Source organism: Macaca nemestrina, chromosome 6 (assembly GCF_043159975.1).
Source record: "Macaca nemestrina isolate mMacNem1 chromosome 6, mMacNem.hap1, whole genome shotgun sequence".
Taxonomy (NCBI): domain Eukaryota; kingdom Metazoa; phylum Chordata; class Mammalia; order Primates; family Cercopithecidae; genus Macaca; species Macaca nemestrina.
Genome location: NC_092130.1, coordinates 85,489,231 through 85,508,894, shown reverse-complemented (window position 1 = coordinate 85,508,894; position 19,664 = coordinate 85,489,231). Strand labels below are relative to the sequence as shown.

Here is a 19,664-nt window from a genome sequence, read left to right as displayed (position 1 = left end):
TCATGAGGCGTGCCAATGGCCTTCCCGAGTCCTTGGGGGGCTCCTGAGCAGTGTTCCAGGCACCCTCGTTTGTTCTTACCATTCTGTGATTTCAGGCGAACATGCTGGAAAAGGGCTTCCTAAAGTAGAGGCCCACAGAGGGGACTATAGTGTGGTGGTCAAGAGCGTGGTTTCAGTCCCAGGCAGACCCAGTCCCAGTTCCTCGGCTGCCACTCACTGGCCACAGAATGCAAGGGAGTAACTTAATCTCTCCAGCCCCCAGTTTCCTCTTTGGTGAGGGTCATAGGACTTACTGCAGAGGAGAGGGGAGGAGCATTTGAGATGATATACTGATAATGTGTTTTCCACAGGGCCTGGCCTAGAGTAGGTGCTTAGTAAGTAGTAGCTGGCACTGCGAGTGCACAGGAGCAAGAGGGCCCGTGAGTTCCACTTCAGCCACAGAAGAGGAGACAGAAATGCCAGGAAGGTTGAGAACTGGAAAAGGGCGATGATCAGGAATAATGACCCTAAGGAAGCAGGAAGACTTCCGAATCCTCGAACATTTCCCAGTCCCCAGTAAATCTCCAGTCCTGATGAAGACAAAAATCTTGTTTCTTGTTTTTGTGAGTGTCAGAAGTAGCTGGAAAGATGTGTCCTGTGCCTAGCCAAAGTTAGGAGAAGAGAAAACACCTAGGAACCAGAGGAAAAAAAAAAAAAAAGCTGGAACCTGGGGCTTGGGGCTTGTAGAAAGGCAAAAAAAAAAAATATATAGCTGACAGTCAGCCAAGACTCCAAGTGTGGCCCCAGGGGCTTGGCCAACAAGAAGCCTGTGGTAATTCCTGACACAGTAGTTCTGGGAAGTTGATTTACCCAATAACCCTCCCTGCATGGGCTCAATTTAGTTTGTGGCTTACTATAAATAAACATTTGTTCAACGAACACAACTGAATGGGCAGGCTAGCTTGGCTAATAGTATCTATGATTTAGCTACTCTAGAGCCCTCCAAAGATATCAGGTGTGCCTTATCCATTAGCACAGCGAGGCACAGGGCTGAGCAGGTGAAGAGAGTACACAGCTGTGGTCTGACCTGCTCAATATCCCTTCTTCCTGAAACAGAACCTATCTTTTCTTCTTGGGGAGCCACCCCTCCCCTACTTTTAGCCCTTGGCTTAGGTTCCTCTTTTAAGACTCAGTTCTACCAGGAGGTAACCTCTGGTAAATTCTCAAACCCCGGGACACAATTTGAACCAATGAGATGCAATTCAATACGTGGAGCCCCTGGGCCAGAGCTGCTCTCTTGCTAGAGAACTTTGAGTTTGTATATCTGTAATTATTGGGGTTTTATCTTCTCTCCAAGAAAGCCTCAGTAAGGATGAAGACAACACGATAAAGCAGAACCAAGAGAGGGAGAGACACCATTTGAGCTCTCCTGACACCATTTGAGCTCCTCCTTCTCCAGGTGAGCATGAGCCAGTCCTGCATTTTTCCATTGCTTGGGCTTGTAAATTCTCTTTGTGCTTAAGTGGGTTTGAGGTGAGCATCTTTCACCTAAATACGTTGGGAAACTGAGAGGATACCTTCTGTTTTCTCTTCACCAGCAGAGTGGAAAAGCAACAGAGTCCTCCTTGTGATCTGAATTACAGATTTTGCAGAACTTTTCAAGGGTTAGCCTCTGTGTTGACTTTTGGTCTTCCCAACTCAGGTGCTTGACTCAAGCTCTAGTCTGAAATTAATTCCACATTTTGTAAAATAAGGATGAAACTGAGTTGGTGAGGAAGCATCAATATTTTACAATAAGATTGATTTATATAAAATTTGCTAAAAATCTACCAATGTATCCACTGCTGAGCCTGGATTATCATCTCCAGCATGGAGTACTATCTTTTTCTTAATTGCATGGGAGCCATTCTGAGAAATAGTAGTAAATAACTTTGTCAAAAGAGGGAGAAGAGTCATCTGGACAATGGAAATTAATATTCTATTACCTTTCAAGTTTGATGAGTATGGGTTTGGGGTTTAGTAAGTAGTAAATATGGTTTGCATGTCCGTGTCTCTGGCAAGAGGATATATACCTCTGAATAGAACCTGAGCAGCATATATAAACTGCCTTTAGGTTCATGTAGTTTGACAACTATATGCTTTTCTAACCTGTGGGTTAGATGCAGATGTGGTTCTTTCTTGTTCCCTGCAGACACCCTGGTCTCCGTGTTAGTCCATTTTCACACTGCTCTAAAGAATATCTGAGATCAGGTAATTTATTAAAAACAAAGAGGTTTAATTGACTCACAGTTCAGCATGGCTGGCAAGGTTGCAGGAAACTTACAATCATGGTGGAAGGCAAAGGGGGAAGCAAGGCATGTCTTACATGGCGGGAGGAGAGAGAGACAGCAAGTGAAGAGGACGTGCTACACTTTTAAACCATCAGATCTCCTGAGAACTCACTCACTATCACAAGAACAGCATGGGGGAAACCACCCCCATGATCCAATCACCTCCCACTGGTTCCTCCCTCAACACTTAGGGATTATAATTCAAGATGAGATTTGGGTGGGGACAGAAAGCCAAACCATATCACCCTTCTTCAACATATCCAAAATGTTCCTTACCTTTTCAGTTCAAGCCATGTGTGAGCTTGGGAAAGTTCTCAATGTGTTTCAGTGATGTTATCCGTAAAATGAGCAGCTTGGACTAGATCAGTGGTTCCAACTTTTTAAAAAAGGAGTAGAATTCTTTGTTCAAACAGAGCTTACACCAAACACCCATAAAGTAAACAGATAAAACTGGAGCTGTTGCAATGTGGGTGGAACCTGGAAGCCTCCTTGGTTGGCCTCAAGGATGGCTCTTGAGGTATCTTTATAAGCCTTTAAGACTCAGATGAATGGCCAGGCCTGGTGGCTCATGACTGTAATTCCAGTACTTTGGGAGGCCAAGGAGGGCAGATGACCTGAGGTCAGGAGTTGGAGACTAGTCTGGCCAACTTGGTGAAACCCAGTCTTTACTAAAAATACAAAAATTAGCCAGGTGCGGTGGCAGGTGGCTGTAGTCCCAGCTACTTGGGAGGCTGAGGCAGGAGAATCTCTTGAACTCGGGAGGTAGAGGTTGCAGTGAGCTGAGATTGCACCACTGCGCTCCAGCCTGGGCAACAGAGAGAGTCTCCATTTCAAAAAAAAAAAAGACTCAGATGAACATTTCAGACCAGATGTTCTCTAAGATCTTTTCCAGTTCCAAACATTGCAGTCCTGTTTTTGAGTGCCACATCTTCTGTGAAGTCTTTTTAATACCCTGGCTCATGCCGATTGCTTCTTTTTCTGTGCCACTTAGCGTTTGTGACTATGCACACACACTGCCCGTGTTTGTACACTGAACCACATATGGAGATTGTCTTTCTTTGAAGCTTGTACCTCTATGTGATTCTTTTGGGAACTGACTCAAAACTGACTAGTAAGTTACAGAATATAACTGAGAGAATTCCAGGAAATGGGAAGATAAATTTTGTTTACAGCCCAGGGAAGGGTCTGCCCTCCTGGGGCAAGTCGCCTGTGCTAACAAATGGTGAGCTGCTAGCCCAGAGCAAATCAAATCTGGATAGATATGAAGCATGGGTACCAGGCACAGCTAGGCAGGCACAGACCAAAGGTCTCCATAATTAGTCTTTCTCCCAGATCTTTTTTTCCTGGTGCTCGTGTTGGCCAAGCTGTGATAGTTGGAAGGCCATGGAAGATGTTTGCATAGCCTCACCTTTCAGCACCACTGGGCCAGCCACTGCAGTAGATGGTTAGGTTACTACTAAAGACACCATCAGGGGAAAACCCTGGGCTTGTCTCTACTACTCCACCTGCCTTAGTTATTTTCCTTCCACTGTGGGTCGAGTTCCTTTTCCTGAATAGCGGACTTTTTTACTGTCACTATCACTCTGGAGTTCTGTGTAAACTTTAGGGCGCTTAGAAACATACCTCACACTGGATGTGATTTTTACAAGACCAGCCACGTTCAGTGGGACCTACCCTAGGACAGTATGTAGTGAACAGCTTCCGGAGGCTCAGGAAACGACATTATGGCTGGAGCACCACCTAGTGGCAGTGAAGAACAGTGCGTGTGGTGAACGAATGATCTTCCCAAAGAATTGTAAATGGGTAAATATTAAGTTAAATCGCTTTCAGGGATTCCCTTTCTCCAAAAACAATCCCATTTAAAATATGCTTTAAAGCAAAAACTATACTGGACATAATTTTTAGTCTTTTACTAATTATTCCAAAGATATCAGTGTTACCATAATGAAGACTAATTATTCTAGAGTTCTCAGTGATAAGATGCTTAATACTAGCCTATAAATGATTGCTATCATTTACAAGAGGAATTAGGAGAAAAAATGTGGCAAATTCAGTGGAAACTCACTTCTGAAAATTATTCAGGTTGCCACAGAACTTTTGGAATATTGAATCTCAGAATCCTTGTGTTGTGAAAAGTCTCAAGGATACACTAGTCCTGTGCTGAACATTTTCTTAGCCGTGGAACTCTTTCTTCTAATAAAATCTTATTCTGCCACCTGTATTACCTTCAAACCCTTAGAGCTGTCAACAAGGGAAGCCATGCAGTTGTCGATATGTTCAAATTTGATGTATATATGAGGTACAGCTTATGCTGTGGTCATACTGAGCTTTTCCACAAACCTACTAAAACACATACCAAAAAAAAAAAAAATCACCACTAAAGGAGTCATCTTCAGAGGCAGTGCTTTTATGCCAAGAGAACCACCACTGATCAAGACAATTTGGGGACTTCTCTTTTAAAATTGCCTTTGTATTGGTTTATACTGGTGACATGAAAATCATATTACATTACTTTGGGTCCTGCTTGTTTGGAACAAGAAACTGCATTACACAGCTCAGTCAATGTTCTTAATTATCAAATGTATCAGATATCCTCTGTTTCTCAAAACTAAATCTCTCCAAAATGTAAGAAGATGATAGTCACGGATTTTGCAGTACATCTCTGTGCTTCTCAAACTCTGGGAGATGATTTACCCTTGAAAGAGCTCAAGGTAATGGTCTTTAAATGGTTTGCAGATACAAGGAGAGGGATAGATGGGCAAAGAAGTGCAATTCATTTTCTATTAGAAAATATGCCTCTAATTTCTAATTAGAAAAGTTTTCTTTTTTTTTTTTTTTTTTTTTTTTTTTTTTTTTTTTTTTTTTTGAGACGGAGTCTCGCTCTGTCGCCCAGGCTGGAGTGCAGTGGCGCGATCTCGGCTCACTGCAAGCTCCGCCTCCCGGGTTCACGCCATTCTCCTGCCTCAGCCTCCCGAGTAGCTGGGACTACAGGCGCCCACAACCGCGCCCGGCTAATTTTTTGTATTTTTAGTAGAGACGGGGTTTCACCGTGGTCTCGATCTCCTGACCTTGTGATCCGCCCGCCTCGGCCTCCCAAAGTGCTGGGATTACAGGCGTGAGCCACCGCGCCCGGCCAGAAAAGTTTTCAAGTGATGTAGAAGGTAAGACTAGGGTGAGTGGGGGTAATGAGAATGAGAAAGTCTTTAACAGGGGGACTATTAAAAGACTCACTCCTTCAGGATGGCTTTGGTATAATGTGTATGATTGTAGAGACAGACTTGGTTCCTATGAAACAGATGTAAAAAAAAAAAAGAGGCAAATATTCCTATTTTTTTCATTAAATATCCAGCATTTACAAAGCAGTTTGCAAAGGTTAAAGTCAGATCTCAGGTTAAACCTGGTGTGTAGTCATAGTACTAATCATGCACAGTACTCTTTGATCATCTAATTTAGTTGAAATTAAAAGCAACTTTATAAGTATAATTTTAATAATGAATTATTTTAAATAGGCAACATATACATCAACAATTGGTTTCAAATCTGTGCTTGCTGGCTGAGAAGAGGGGTTAAGAGTGTGGGCTCTGACATCCCAGGATTGAATTCTAGCTTGACCTTCGGCAAATTACATATTTCAGTGCCTTAGTCTCCAGCTCTGGAAAATGAGGATGATAATAATTGCACGCCCTTAAAAATTTGTTGTGAGGAATGTAAAATAACATTTTCTCCTTATGGGAGCATTTCTCAAGGATGGATCATAACTGACTACTGTGTTTCTCAAGGTTGGCTCCAAACCAGCAGAAGCTGAATAAAGGACCGTGAACTTGGAATAACTGTAGGACGCTAGGCTCTTACTGGTCTTAACTGAAGACTTGTTCCCAAACAGCAAGCAATGGGGTTTCTTTTTACCAACTCTATTTAGAACTTTAGATTCATTCTGTTCTTTCCAAAGTACTGTATTTCAACCCTTAATTATCAATAACCACATGAACCTACCCTGGCAAGCCCTTTAACAACTCTGAATTTTCCCTGTCAGTGAGCTACTGCTTAATTCAGTAAATTTCTCCGTAGCCTGTATTCCTGTGGCTAGCAGGTCAATCGACTCAGCTTTTATTTTATTTTGAGACAGAGTCTTGCTCTGTCGTTCAGGCTGGAGTGCAGTAGCTTCATCTTGGCTCACTGCAACCTCTGCCTCCCGGGTTCAAGTGATTCTCCTGTCTCAGCCTCCTGGGTAACTGGGACTACAGACGATGTCCAGCTAATTTTTGTATTTTTAGTAGAGAGGGGGTTTCATCATGTTGGCCAGGCTGGTCTTGAACTCCTGACCTCAAGTGATCCACCTGCCTCGGTTTCCCCCTGGGATTATAGGCATGAGCCACTGCTCTGGCCTCAACTTTTAATTTTTATCTATCGATCTGGTCTATTATTACCTGCTGCGTACCTACCCATCCATCCATTCATCCATCCATCCATCCATCCATCCATCCACCCATCCTTTTTTTGTTTATTAGCTCTGGTTTTTGTTTTATTTGTTGATAGGCCCAAGTAAATTAGTATGTGTAAAACTCATTTAAAATAGTGCTTAGCACATGATAAGCATAATATGTGATAGCCCTTATGATCTAGTAATTCACCAGTGTCTTGTGTGTATTAGAAGAACAATGTGTCTCTGAAATATTTTAATTGTATCTCTACAAAAGCATACATAAGTGATAATATATAAATCTCAATAACAGAATGTTTCTAACCCAAGTTTTAAGTAATGATATGTGTTCAGGAATACTTCATCTGGCTGGCATCTAGGGGAACGGTTGGGAAGATTTTGAGTTTCTCCAGTGGGAAAAAGCCTGGCATATTCAGGCCTAAGTTTAGAGTCAAAGTCTTTGAAGTTAATAAATAGTTTTTAATTTTGAAGAAAATAAAAACTATTTTCTTTTAGTTTGAATAAAGACTACTTATTCTGAATCTCTCCAACTTATGAACTTTTTTTTTTTTTTCTTTTGAGACGGAGTCTTGCTCTGTCACCCAGGCTGGAGTGCAATGGTGCGATCTTGGCTCACTATAACCTCCACCTCCCGGGTTCAAGCAATTCTCCTGCCTCCACCTCCCGAGTAGCTAGGATTACAGGCACCTGCCACCACGTCCAGCTAATTTTTGTATTTTTGTATAAATGGGGGTTTCACCATGTTGGCCAGACTGGTCTTGACCCACCCGCCTTGGCCTCCCAAAATGCTGGGATTACAGGCATGAGTCACCATGTGCGGCCGAACTTACGAACTTTTGAAAATTATAACTCTGAGCTTTTTAAGGACACAGGGTTAAAAGGTGGTTTGCTGGCAAATGGGCATCAACAAAGCCTGTTTTGAAAGCTCAGCATGTGCGCACACATGTGCACACACGCACTCAGCCTTGGCCTTGCACTGTAAATTTTTAGCAAAGTATACAAGTATGGGCTTTTGTTGCCAAGGAAATGGCTTTGTTTCTCTGAGGAAGGAGATATTGAGGACACTTCTCTGTAAGTGATCACCCAGCAAGGCCGTATTGCTTCCCAGACCTGCTGTTCTGTACAACGTGAAGCTCTTCGGTCCTTTCCGTGCCTATCTGGCCAGTCTTTGTTAGAGTGCAGCAGGCAAGACAGGCTTTTGCTGACATCTACCTTCCCTTTCTACTTGCCTAGGCAATTGTGGCTCGTGTTTGAACTGAACAATGAAGAAATATCTCAGGCAGTTTTGAGTCAGCCTTCAGGTTCCTCAGAAACTTTAAACACAGGAATGAATGCGGTCACTGAGGTCACTGAGGAACTCCAGATGCCCCTGCCTCATGCTTGTAGCATCAGCTTCTGGAGATCAAGGGTAGGACTATCAGGGGCTGCATGATGAAGATGATAGTGGGATCACTTAGAAAGAGCCAACAGTCCAGGCCATGATAAGCTGGTACCCAGCTCTGCTTCACATGTAAGTTATTACTCTTCTAATTGTCCTTCTAGAAATTAATTAATCGTTTATTCAGAATCTCCACTTCCTGCTAGTTGTCCAACTGGCGTGGCAGCAGCTCCTTCCTGCAAAGCAATGTTGAAGAAGCAATGGAAGCAAGAAGGAAGCATGGATTCTAGAAACTGATGACAAACCACTTACCCCTATTGCTCTTCTTCCTAAAGCTAAAGGTAAATCCTGGCTGGAGTTGCAAATGAGAATGTTAGCAAATGGGAGTAGGAATGGTGGTTCTAATGCTTGGGGCTTTAGAACCACCTACCTCCCTTATACTCCTTTCCTGATGCAGAGTGCCAGAGTAGCCAACACCCCCTTTCAACAGGAGCTCACAGGACAGAAGAAGTCAATACTTAAGTAGGACAATTGCATTAAAAGAAAGACCACAACTGCACAAGACTATAATACATACCACCCAAAGCAAAAATATTAGAGCAGAATCACCAAGGATTTTTTTTTTTTTTTTTTTGAGATGGAGTCTTGCTCTGTCATTTAGGCTGGAGTGCAGTGGTGTGATCTCGGCTCACTGCAACCTCTGCCTCCTGGGTTCAAGTGATTCTCATGCCTCAGCCTCCTGGTAGCTGGGACTATGGATGATGTCTAGCTAATTTTTGTATTTTTAGTAGAGACGGGGTTTCACCATGTTGGTCAGGCTGGTCTAGAACTCCTGACCTCTGGTGATCCACCCGCCTTGGCCTCCCAATGTGCTGGGATTATAGGCATGAGCCACCATGTCCAGCCAGACAGACCAAGGATTTAAAATAAACATGAGATATTATATATACACTTGATAGCATGTGATCCATGGCAGCACCCCACCTGTAGCCCCTCCAATAAGAGTCTGTGGATTCTTACACATTTCAAATCCAGAGAACATATTTCCCTGACATGGTGTCTTACACATTTCTCATCTTTTCCCTTGGTTTATTTTTTAACCAGCTGGAAGTGATCTCTCTTGCTCTAAGTCAGGGTTCCCAACCTCAGATTAACATTTTGAGCCAGATAATTCTTTATTTTGGGGAGCTGAGCTGTGCATCATAGGGCTTAGCAGCACACCTGACTTCTATCCACTGTATGTCAGTAAGACCCCTGCCTCCATTGTGACCACTGAAAATGTCTCCAGACGTTGTCAAAATCACTCCCTGGTTAAGAACCACTGCTTTACGTGTACATCGTTCATTGTCTGTGTCACCCTAAGGTTTCTTCCAACCCAAGGACAGTGTATAGAACACATTTCCTATCTCTCCAGCTTGGAGTACAAAGTAAAGCCACGCTTTAAAACATATTCAAATAAAATAGCTCGAGCTCTCATATTACTGTCAAGAGAATGTCCTTCTTGCCTCTGCTGGAATCTCCCCAACTCTAGTGCTGAGTCTAAGGAACCCCAAAGCCACCTGGTCCAGGGAGCCCCATCTGTGCTGCTCTGGGGCTTTCGCTGCCTTGCAAGATGTGCTGTGGGTTGAAGGCAGACCCTGCTCCCTCCTGTGGTGGTTGAAGATTAGAGATGCTCCAGTCCTGAGGCTCTGGCCAATTGCCAGCAGCCTTTACTTATGGCTGGGGGGCAGGAAAAGACGACCCTTCTCACCAGCCTCAGCTGGGATCATTCTACACCACCACAGGTGAAGGTGCTGGTGTTACCGTCAGCATCTCTATGTTTGCACAGGCACACCCGTGTGCGTGTACACATACATGAACAGACACACAGAGCCATTGCCCCAGAGGGATTCCCCATAGTTCAAGGTGCCTGGGACAGGAGATTTTGTAGCCTGACGCATGCTGGGACAAGCCCACCTTGAGAAGGACATGTCCTTGGGGGTTGAACTTGCATCATCGTCTAGATTTCATCATCCCTCATGGGCCTTTCCCCTGGTGTGACTGCCAGTCTGCTGGTTGTGTAGGGCCCTGCTACTACCCACTGAGATGTTCTAATAACATTAAACTTCAAAAGGAAAGGCCCAGGGGTTCCATTTCTACACCTTCTAAGTAACCATATCTAGATGTATATTGGCAAACAGTCTTTGTCATCGCCTCTCCCCGCAATGTCCTGTTTTACTTTTCTGTCAAAACCAACCTTAACTAGGAGGAACCCCTGGAGATACCTACTGTGAAACAAAGAAAGTCTCTTTTTCTATTTTCTTTTTCTTTTTTTTTGAGATGGAGTCTTGCTCTGTCGCCCAGGCTGGAGTGCAGTGGTGCGATTTCGGCTCAGTGCAACCTTCACCTCCCGGGTTCAAGCAATTCTCCTGCCTCAGCCTCTCAAGTAGCTGGGACTACCACTAGCCCACCACCACGTCTAGCTAACTTTTGTATTTTTAGTAGAGGTTTCACCATATTGGCCAGGCTGTTTTCAAACTCTTGACCTTGTGATCCACCCGCCTTGACCTCCCCAAGTGCTGGGATTACAGGCGTGAGCCACCGCACCCAGCCAAGAGCATCTCTTTTTTTTTGAGATGGAGTTTCACACTTGTTGCTCAGGCCGGAATGCAATGGCACGATCTCGGTTTACTGCAACCTCCATCTCCTGGGTTCAAGCAATTCTCCTGCCTCAGTCTCCTGAGTAGCTGGGATTACAAGTACCCACCACCACTCCTGGCTAATTTTTTTGTATTTTTAGTGGAGACAGAGTTTAGCTATGTTGGTCAGGCTGGTCTTGAACTCCTGACCTCAGGTGATCCACCCGCCTCAGTCTCCCAAAGTGCTGGGATTACAGGTGTGAGCCACTGCGCCCGGCCCCAAAAGCATCTCTTTTAGGGCTCACTGTGACATTTATGTGACCATTTCTCTTGCTTAATTCTCTTTTCTTCACCAAACAATCTATTACATGGGTTATGGTTTTATATGTGTAAGTGGTCATTTTCAACCTTGCTTTTTAGAAACAGAACTATTCTTCCAAAGAAAATTTTATAGAAGATCATAGTATTAAAACTATAAAGTATTAAAATATAAAGTATTAAATATAAAGTATTAAAACATAATATAAAATATTCATATTTATAAAAATAATATAAAAATATCAATTTAATGTAAAGTATTAAAAATATAAAGTGTTAAAAATGTAAAAGTGACTGGGCAAGTGCCAGCCTCCCTCAGCACTTTGGGAGGCCGAGGCGGGTGGATCACCTGAGGTCAGGAGTTCGAGACCAGTCTGGCCAACATGGTGAAACCCTGTCACTACTAAAAATACAAAAATTAGCCAGGTGTGGGGGCAGATGCCTGTAATACCAGCTACTTGGGAGGCTGAGGCAGGAGAATCACTTCAACCCAGGAGGTAGAGGTTGCAGTGAGCCAAGATTGTACCATTGCACTCCAGCCTGAGCGACAGAGCGAGACTCTGTCTCCAAAAAAAACGTAAAAGCGGCTTGTTTGGAAGTGTGGGGGATGGGGGTCCTGAGTTCTGCTCTCTTGCCCCATTGTTTTTCCTCTGCAGAACCCTAGGACCTTGAGGACACCATTTGAAAACTATTCATAGAGAACATGGCATCCTAGAATGAGAAATCCGCATCTGGTACTGTCAGCCAGGGTTCCTAGCTTTCAGCAGAGAGGAAACTTATTAAAAACATATAGGACAGCATAGCTCACCCCACCCCTGAGAGGGAGAGATGACAAACTTGGAGGTAGGAAGAACGGCCTGGATTCACAATGCAGTGAAGATACTGCTGCTGCCGGACAGAGCAACCCTGGCTCATATCACTAGACATGGGACCTGGCGCGGGGGCTTGTACCAGGGAGCCTGGACACGGGACCCTGCTGCTGGGGCTATGGCTGCGGGGCTTCTGGAGGGTCTGTGTTGCTGAGACTCCAACTGCTGCCCCCCAGCTACTGGAATGGAGCCTGCCCCAATTTCTGATTCAGTTTGAGGCAGGAGTGTCTCACTGGAAGATCTTGCACCACGGGCCTGTACCTTAGCTTTAAGGAAGGCTGTGGAAGGGCATACATGGTATTTTCATTTCTGTAATTTGAAGTAGCTCTACCTAATAAGACCAAAAATTCTCCAAAAGGAGAAGGAGGTTTAGATGCTAAGGGAGGAGGAAATAATGACAAATGCTTACTACAGGAACTCTGGCAAATTGCTTTTTCTCTGAGCATTATTCCTCTAGGAAAAACAATGGCCCTTCTAAGTCATCCATCCATCCATCCACCCATCCACCCATCCACCCATCCATTTATCCATCCATAGCAAACATCTAGTAAGAGCAGTTCTAGCTATCTATTTTTGCATAAAAAATGAACCCAGCTTAGTGGCTGAAACAATCATTTCGAGGTATCTCATGACTTTTGTTGATAAGAAACTCACACAGGACTCAGCTGGCTGATTCTGCTCCCTGTAGAGTCAGCTGGAGTCCTTTGAGATATTCAAATAGCAGCTGATCTGATCTGGACTGCTCAAAATGGCTTTGTCGACTTATCTGATCCCTTGACGAGGAAGGCTGGAAGGCTGGACTCTGCTGGGCTCCATTCCCTCTCCATGTGGTCTTAGGCCTTTTCACAGGGACTCATCAGCAGGGTAGCTGGGCTTCTTACATGAAAGCTCAGGGCTCCAAGAGACCAACTTTGCCTTAAGGCTAGGCTCAGAGGTGTCATAATATCACTTCCACCATACTCAGTTGGTCAAAATAGTCACAGGCCCAGAATCAAAAGGGGAAATAAAATACATAGACATCACCTCTGGATGGGAGGCATCAGTGAATTTGCAGTAAGAGCCTTTAATCCATTGTAAGAACCCACCATGTGCCAGACATAGTGTTAAGAGGGGGAGATACAAAACCAAGACATGGCCCTGTCTTCAAGGAGCTTGCAGTCATACAAGGTTACAAATGAAGGCAGTTAATGACGTCAATGTCAAGAAGCATTGTAAATTGTAAAACAACTTTAATATGAAGGATTGCTTTATCTCTGAGCTTTATTCCTAAATAATCCTAAAACTAGGATCTAACAAACCCCTCTAATGCTCTCAAGTATCAGTTACAATTTGTTGACTGTTCACCAAGAATCAGACACTCAACTAAGAATTCTTTTGGTATAATTGTTCCCAATTCTCAAACCAATCCCACTGCAGCAATTTCTATGTGCCAAAGCCTTGCCCATGCTTCTTGTTTGATGACATGATATCTTGGGTTTGGTCTTATATCAGCACCCACCACTCTACCCATTGATGCCACTTAATAGAGGCTTCTCGAGATGCCCACGCAGGCCTCTAGCCACTTAAGGAGAGATTTTCAATTTACAGTGACCCAACCAACCACTCGTTAGATGCTCTGATCTGTTCCTCTCACAATTATTACTTTAATTTGCTGCCCTCTCTCGGGCCATGAGGCGATCAGCTTGCAGGCTGCAAGGCAGACAGAGTTAAAGACATATATAAAAGTGCATGTGCTCTATTAACAAAACTTACTAAATTCCTGCTGTGTTTGGGGAACTAGACCACAGAGCACTGTGAGCCAACACAGTTCCTGCCTCAGAGAATAGTCACGCAGACAAGATTGTAAAACTTTTCATTAGTTTTACCTGATTGATAAAATTAAAATGCAGAAAATCAGAAAAGTAAAAAACAAAAAAGCAGTTAGTCATAATCTCACTATCCAAAAACGGTGCTATTCATATTTTGATGTATTGCCTTCTGGTTATTTATTTATTTATTTATTTATTTTTATTTTTATTTTTTTTGAGACGGAGTCTCACGCTGTTGCCCAGGCTGGAGTGCAGTGGCGCGATCTCGGCTCACTGCAAGCTCCGCCTCCCGGGTTCCCGCCATTCTCCTGCCTCAGCCTCCTGAGTAGCTGGGACTACAGGCGCCCGCCACCGCGCCCGGCTAATTTTTTGTATTTTTAGTAGAGACGGGGTTTCACTGTGGTCTCGATCTCCTGACCTTGTGATCCGCCCGCCTCGGCCTCCCAAAGTGCTGGGATTACAGGCTTGAGCCACCGCGCCCGGCCTCTTTATTTATTTTTAGTTTTAAGAAAATTATAGACTTCATTTTTTAGAACAGTATAAAGTTTATAGTAAAATTGAGCAGCTAGGACAGCTGTTTCCCTCTGCCCTGCTTTCCTGCACATAGTTTCCCCTATTATTAACATCTTGTAACAAAGATCTTGTATTAGTGCCGTATGTTTGTTACAATTAGTGAACCAATATTCGTGTATTATTATTAAATAAAGTCTATCATTTACTTTAAGGTTTATTCTCTGTGTCGTACAGTTCTGTGGGTTTTGACGAATGCAGGTCAGTATGCACCATTTCAGTATCCTACAGAATAGTTTCAGCATGTATCTTGTGTGCTGTCAGCCCCTACCATCGTATGCTCCTGCCTGCAGCTTTTTTTTCTTGTTTCTTTATTTTTCATATGTGAGCCTAACACAAGCCTTCCTTTATGCTATTGTACCCTTCTTCCACATGTTTATAAACTCTCATAAACATCATGGGATACACCATCCTCTGCTTAACTATGCCCCTTATGCTGGACATTCATGTCTATGACAAGTGTTCACTTATCATATAGGATATTTTAAAATCATTTCATGGAAATAGATTTCCAGGATCTAGATAGCATTCAGGGGAAAAAAATAATTTAGAAAGAAACAGCATTGTGTGGTGTCCCCCAGCACCTCCCAGACAAAAGGCTTTTGTCTGAAGGTTGGAGGCTGTGCTGTCTTGGCCTAGTGAGTGCCAGTTTCCGCGTGGCTGCCCTGCACCCTTGAGAAGGCTGTCGGGGGACAGTGCTGGCCTGGGTCTTAGCTTCCCCGCTCCTGCAGGAGGACTGGACTTCCTCATTCATTCCCTTCTTACTCTCATCCATCAGCGCCTTTAAACCGAAACCTGGAACTATGGTATTCTCTTTGGTTCTTAGAACGGGTTGGCTTAATGGGGGAAATATTAATAGCACTGGTGTCAGTGGAAGTGACCTTGAGCCACATAGGAAGATTTTGATAAAACGTGTCACTCTTGTTACCTATCAGGATCAAACTGCATCATGGAAGCTGCACACGATGACACCCTGTCTGGAAAGTTTTTGCCAGACGGCAAAAGACTGCAAGCAGAATATCCCTTCGCCATTTCTCATGTAAGTGCATGCCAGAACTAATAAGAATAATATGAGAATGAGAGGGTTTTTTTTTTTTTTTTTTTTTTTTTTTTTTTTTTTTTTGCTGTGAAACTGATAACCATAAAATTCGATATCTAGAGTCCTGGAGTGTAACAGCTCCTTCTCATACATTAGCTTCCATTCATTACCCCACAACAGTTCGGCATGCTGGCTGGTGTTACTGCCATGTTAAAGTGAGGAGCCTTGGTGTCTTGGGTTCCTGAGAGATGACGTTGCCATATGTGGCTCTTCACAACTATCCCACAGGCCCTCAGTTGGAATGTGGCAGAACTGGGAGCTGAATCCAGGACAGTGGTTTCCTCATCTGCTGTAGCCAGGAACAGGCCAGGCCACCCTTCTGGACACAGTCTATCCCACGTGGGGACAGATTGGCCAGCCCCAGCCCACGGGTCTCAATGCAGCCAGAGCTGCTGTGAGAAATCTTGTTTGCTTTAGCCTTTGGAGTCCTGTCTGTTCTCTGACCTCTGACCCAGAACTGTGTGTTCCAACCACTTCCCAGTCTGTTGCCCTGGCTCAAAACAAAGTGAACGAAAGCTCTTTCCTCAAGCCCTGCTCTCATACTCGAAGGCTCCGTGAAAATGAGTGGTGTGGGCATGTGGCTGGTGAGTCACTGTGGCCCTAAAATGAGCAGGAAAATAGAGGGCAGGTCTGGGCCTCGCAGGGCTCTAATGGCAGGGAAGCAGGAGGGTCAGCATCAGGAGCCTGGCCTTTGGCCCACAGAGACCTGAGTCCTCCCCTTACTCCTGAGCTGTGTAACCTTAGGCAGGGAACTTACCCCTCTGGGCCTCAGTTTCCTCACCAGGAAAGCAGGGCTGATCATGGTGCATGGCTTATAGAGCAATTTTGAGGATTTCATGAACAAAAATACAAAGGTAAAGCAGTTAGCCTTCTGCCTGGCATGAGTAAGCCCTCAGGAAACTGTAGTTGTTATTATTTAGTAGCCAGGAAAATATAGAACACTCAATCTGTTGGCTCCCTGGTGTTTCCAGAACTGTCAGCAAACACTTCCACATCACCAACCAGCAGGGCCATTCATCAAACACCTTTGCTTTTGTCTGTCAGGCCTCCCACTTCAAGAAGTGTCCCTGGGTTTAAGTCAGTAACCTCCTAGGCAGGGAAAGTTGCCTCATACATGTGACACGCAAGCATGTCTCGAAAGGGACAGAGGATCTGGCAAAAATCTAGACTCTCAACTTGTCTGTTTCCTGAGACACCCACAATTGGCCTCATGGAAGCGGTTGACTTCTTCCCATAGCTGGCTGTGTCTTACTTGGTCGCCACCTCCAAGCCCAGGGCCAGCCCTGCCTGGCTGGGGGATCGTGACAGTCTTTGTTCTCATATGACAAAGTGTTTTGAGAAGAGGGTAAGATCATTAGTTAGCTGTCAGCCTCCAGTGTGATTAGGTCATGAGTAATTCTACTAGAAAGCCAGAGCACTGGCAATTCATTTGGTCGAGAACATTTTATCTACTTGTACGGCGTAGCGAGGAAATAAATGGAACAAATTATATAAAAATCTCTGTCAACTGAACAATTCCTTACCAATCCAACAAGATGACGACGATGCCACTTTTCCTACCTGTGAGAGGTCATGTACAGACACATGCACATGCACACACCACATTATACCCCCCCACCACAAATGGGTGCACCCTCCCTCCCCCCCGGCCCCACATACACACTGGTGCACACATACATGCCACACCACATTCTGTAGTTAGGAAAGGATCACGTGCAGCCTTAAGGACTGGTTTGCGTAACGGGTGCATATTTCTGCTAGTGTTTTTGTTCTTGCAGTCAGGCCTGGCCGTTGTCTGAAAGCAAACCTCAAGGACAGGACTTTTTGGACTCTGCAGCCTCTCCAGGCTGCTGCTCCACCACATGAAGTCCAGCAGGTGGCAGTGCACCCCGCGCAGACCCGGCTTGCCTGTCTTGGCCCGAGGGAGTCCGTTTGATGCGCAGTCGGGAAGTGGGTCTGCACGCACCTCCCTGCAGCTGTGGCAAACGCAAGCGATGACACACAGGCTTGACGAGGGCCTTTGTCAGAAGCAATGGGGATCTGGCGTCACCGCACAATGGAAAACAAAGTGCTTCTGCCTGGCTGGCCAGAATGCACGTTTGCTCACTATTGATGCCGGGGCATTTACAGGCAGAATGAGTTCATGTGAAATTTCAGGGTCTGCCATGACTCAGATTCACTTTCTGTAAACCAGAGTCAACATTACATTTCCCTTTACTCTGAGCCATTCCTTGAGTTTTTAGGTCACCAGTTGTTTTTGTACTAACCGAAGGGATTTGAGTATTTTTTATGCACCTTATTTTTATTATTATTTTTAGGGCATTACCAATTTGGGACGGATCTGTAGTGTGAGAGATTGTTGTCACTCTTAGCTCCAAACATAGATTGGCTTTATATATTATTTACATGTTCAGAATTATATTGTGTAGAAATTCAAGTGAAACTTGCAAAATACTTTTCTGGCAGAAAGCCCTGGAGAGGATCGTTCATGGAAACAAGGATGACGACTGTGGTAAGAAATGCAGGTGACTCGTGAGTGGGCAGGGAGTGGAAGAGAAGATGGCTGGAAGGTTTTAGCATTCAGAAAAAAAATGGAGACAACTAGAGTTGATCTGAAGATTATGGCAGAATTCAATATTGGGGCAAAGAAACAAGATGGAGGTTAGAAATTAGAAACAGCAGAGCTCCGCAGGTTGGAAAGGATTTGAGCAAGAGAACAAAAAGGAGCCTGCTAATAGCACCCTGGGTTTACATCAAGAGAAGCACCTGGAGAGAATTAACTCAGGAGGAGGTAGGGGCATGGGAAACCTTTTCATCTCCAAGAGCCGGCAGGAACAGCAGCTGGCCTGAACTTGAAGGTACACCAGGTAGCTTGCCTGGGCCAGGAGAAGGTGATTCTCTTCTATGCCTCTCTCCAGTGCCCTGCTTCTGATGCTGCTCCTCTACCCGTAGTGTGGGGAAGATATATCCCTAAGAAGTTCCCTGCACCCCATTCCTTGTTCTGGCTAACTGGTCCCCTAGGAATTTTTCTCCTAATTTTCAATTCCCCTTCTCACCTGGTGAAATCTTAAATCTTACTGTTCAATAAAAGTTCTTCTACCAAAATGTCTACACCACGTTGAATTTTTTGTGTTTCCTTTGTTTTTAGTTCCTGGGGAGTTTTACTTGGAAAAAAAAGCCTCTGGGGACTAGATAAGGAAGGAAACCTTCCTGTGGACCCTCTTGAGCTCTGTTTTCTTTCCTGGCCTCACTGGTGTGAGCCCACTGACTGCCCTACTGATCTCCTGCTTTACTGGATTTGGGTGAGGACTGAGGAGAGGGACAGGAGGGTATTCACTGGACACTATTCAGACTAAAGGATTAGATGTCCCAGGTGAGTAAGCAAGAAAGCAAATACATAAACAAACAAAACTTCTGAACGTTTTCAATCCAAGTGGAGCAGAATTTAGCTTTTCCAGCTAAACTGCCCCACCCCTGGCACCCAGGGAAAATGGTGCTTGTATTGTAATATGTTCTCATAGATGCATGCAATATTATGAGTAATTTTTGCCTTGTGATGTAAATTCTTTTTTCCTCACTCAGGAAAACATATTGTAGTTGGAAAAAAAAAAAAAAAAAAGGCCAAAGAATTCTGGCCAGGCGCGGTGGCTCATGCCTGTAATCCCAGCACTTTGGGAGGCTGAGACGGGTGAATCATCTGAGGTCAGGAATTCGAGACCAGCCTGGCCAACATGGCGAAAACCCATCTCTGCTAAAAATACAAAAATTAGCCGGGCATGGTGGCAGGTGCTTGTAATCCTGAGTAGTAGGCGGCTACTCAGGAGACTGAGGCAGGAGAATTGCTTGAACCTGGGAGGCAAAAATTGCAGTGAGCCGAGACTGCACCACTCCAGCCTGGGTGGCAGAATGGACTCAGTCTCAAAAAAAAAAAAAAAAAAAAAATTCTGATCCTTTTTGAGTGTGTGTGTGTATGTGTTTTATGTGTGAGTGAGAGGACACAAATTTAAACTGAAACTTTGCTAAGTAATAGGTTATAACTGATCTGGATACATCAGGGTAGTGAGAACAGTAAGTCTGGAAAAGAAAACAGTTGTTACCAATACACATACACTCTCCCACACATAGAACAATGCCTGGGTCTCCTGCATTTTCATATCTGCCGAACAGGTAGCATGAATTCACATCATTTCAGTGATGGGGAAATGGAAACTCGCAGAGTGCTTAACTGAATTTCCTGAGACCATGGGATGTCAG

At 44.3% G+C, this 19,664-nt stretch overlaps 1 pseudogene; it reads left to right on the top strand.

Annotated features, from left to right (window-relative positions):
- The first annotated feature begins 1,046 nt into the window (after positions 1-1,046).
- LOC139363825 (putative uncharacterized protein encoded by LINC01554) lies at positions 1,047-18,511 on the top strand (annotated as a pseudogene).
- Positions 18,512-19,664: the final 1,153 nt, after the last annotated feature.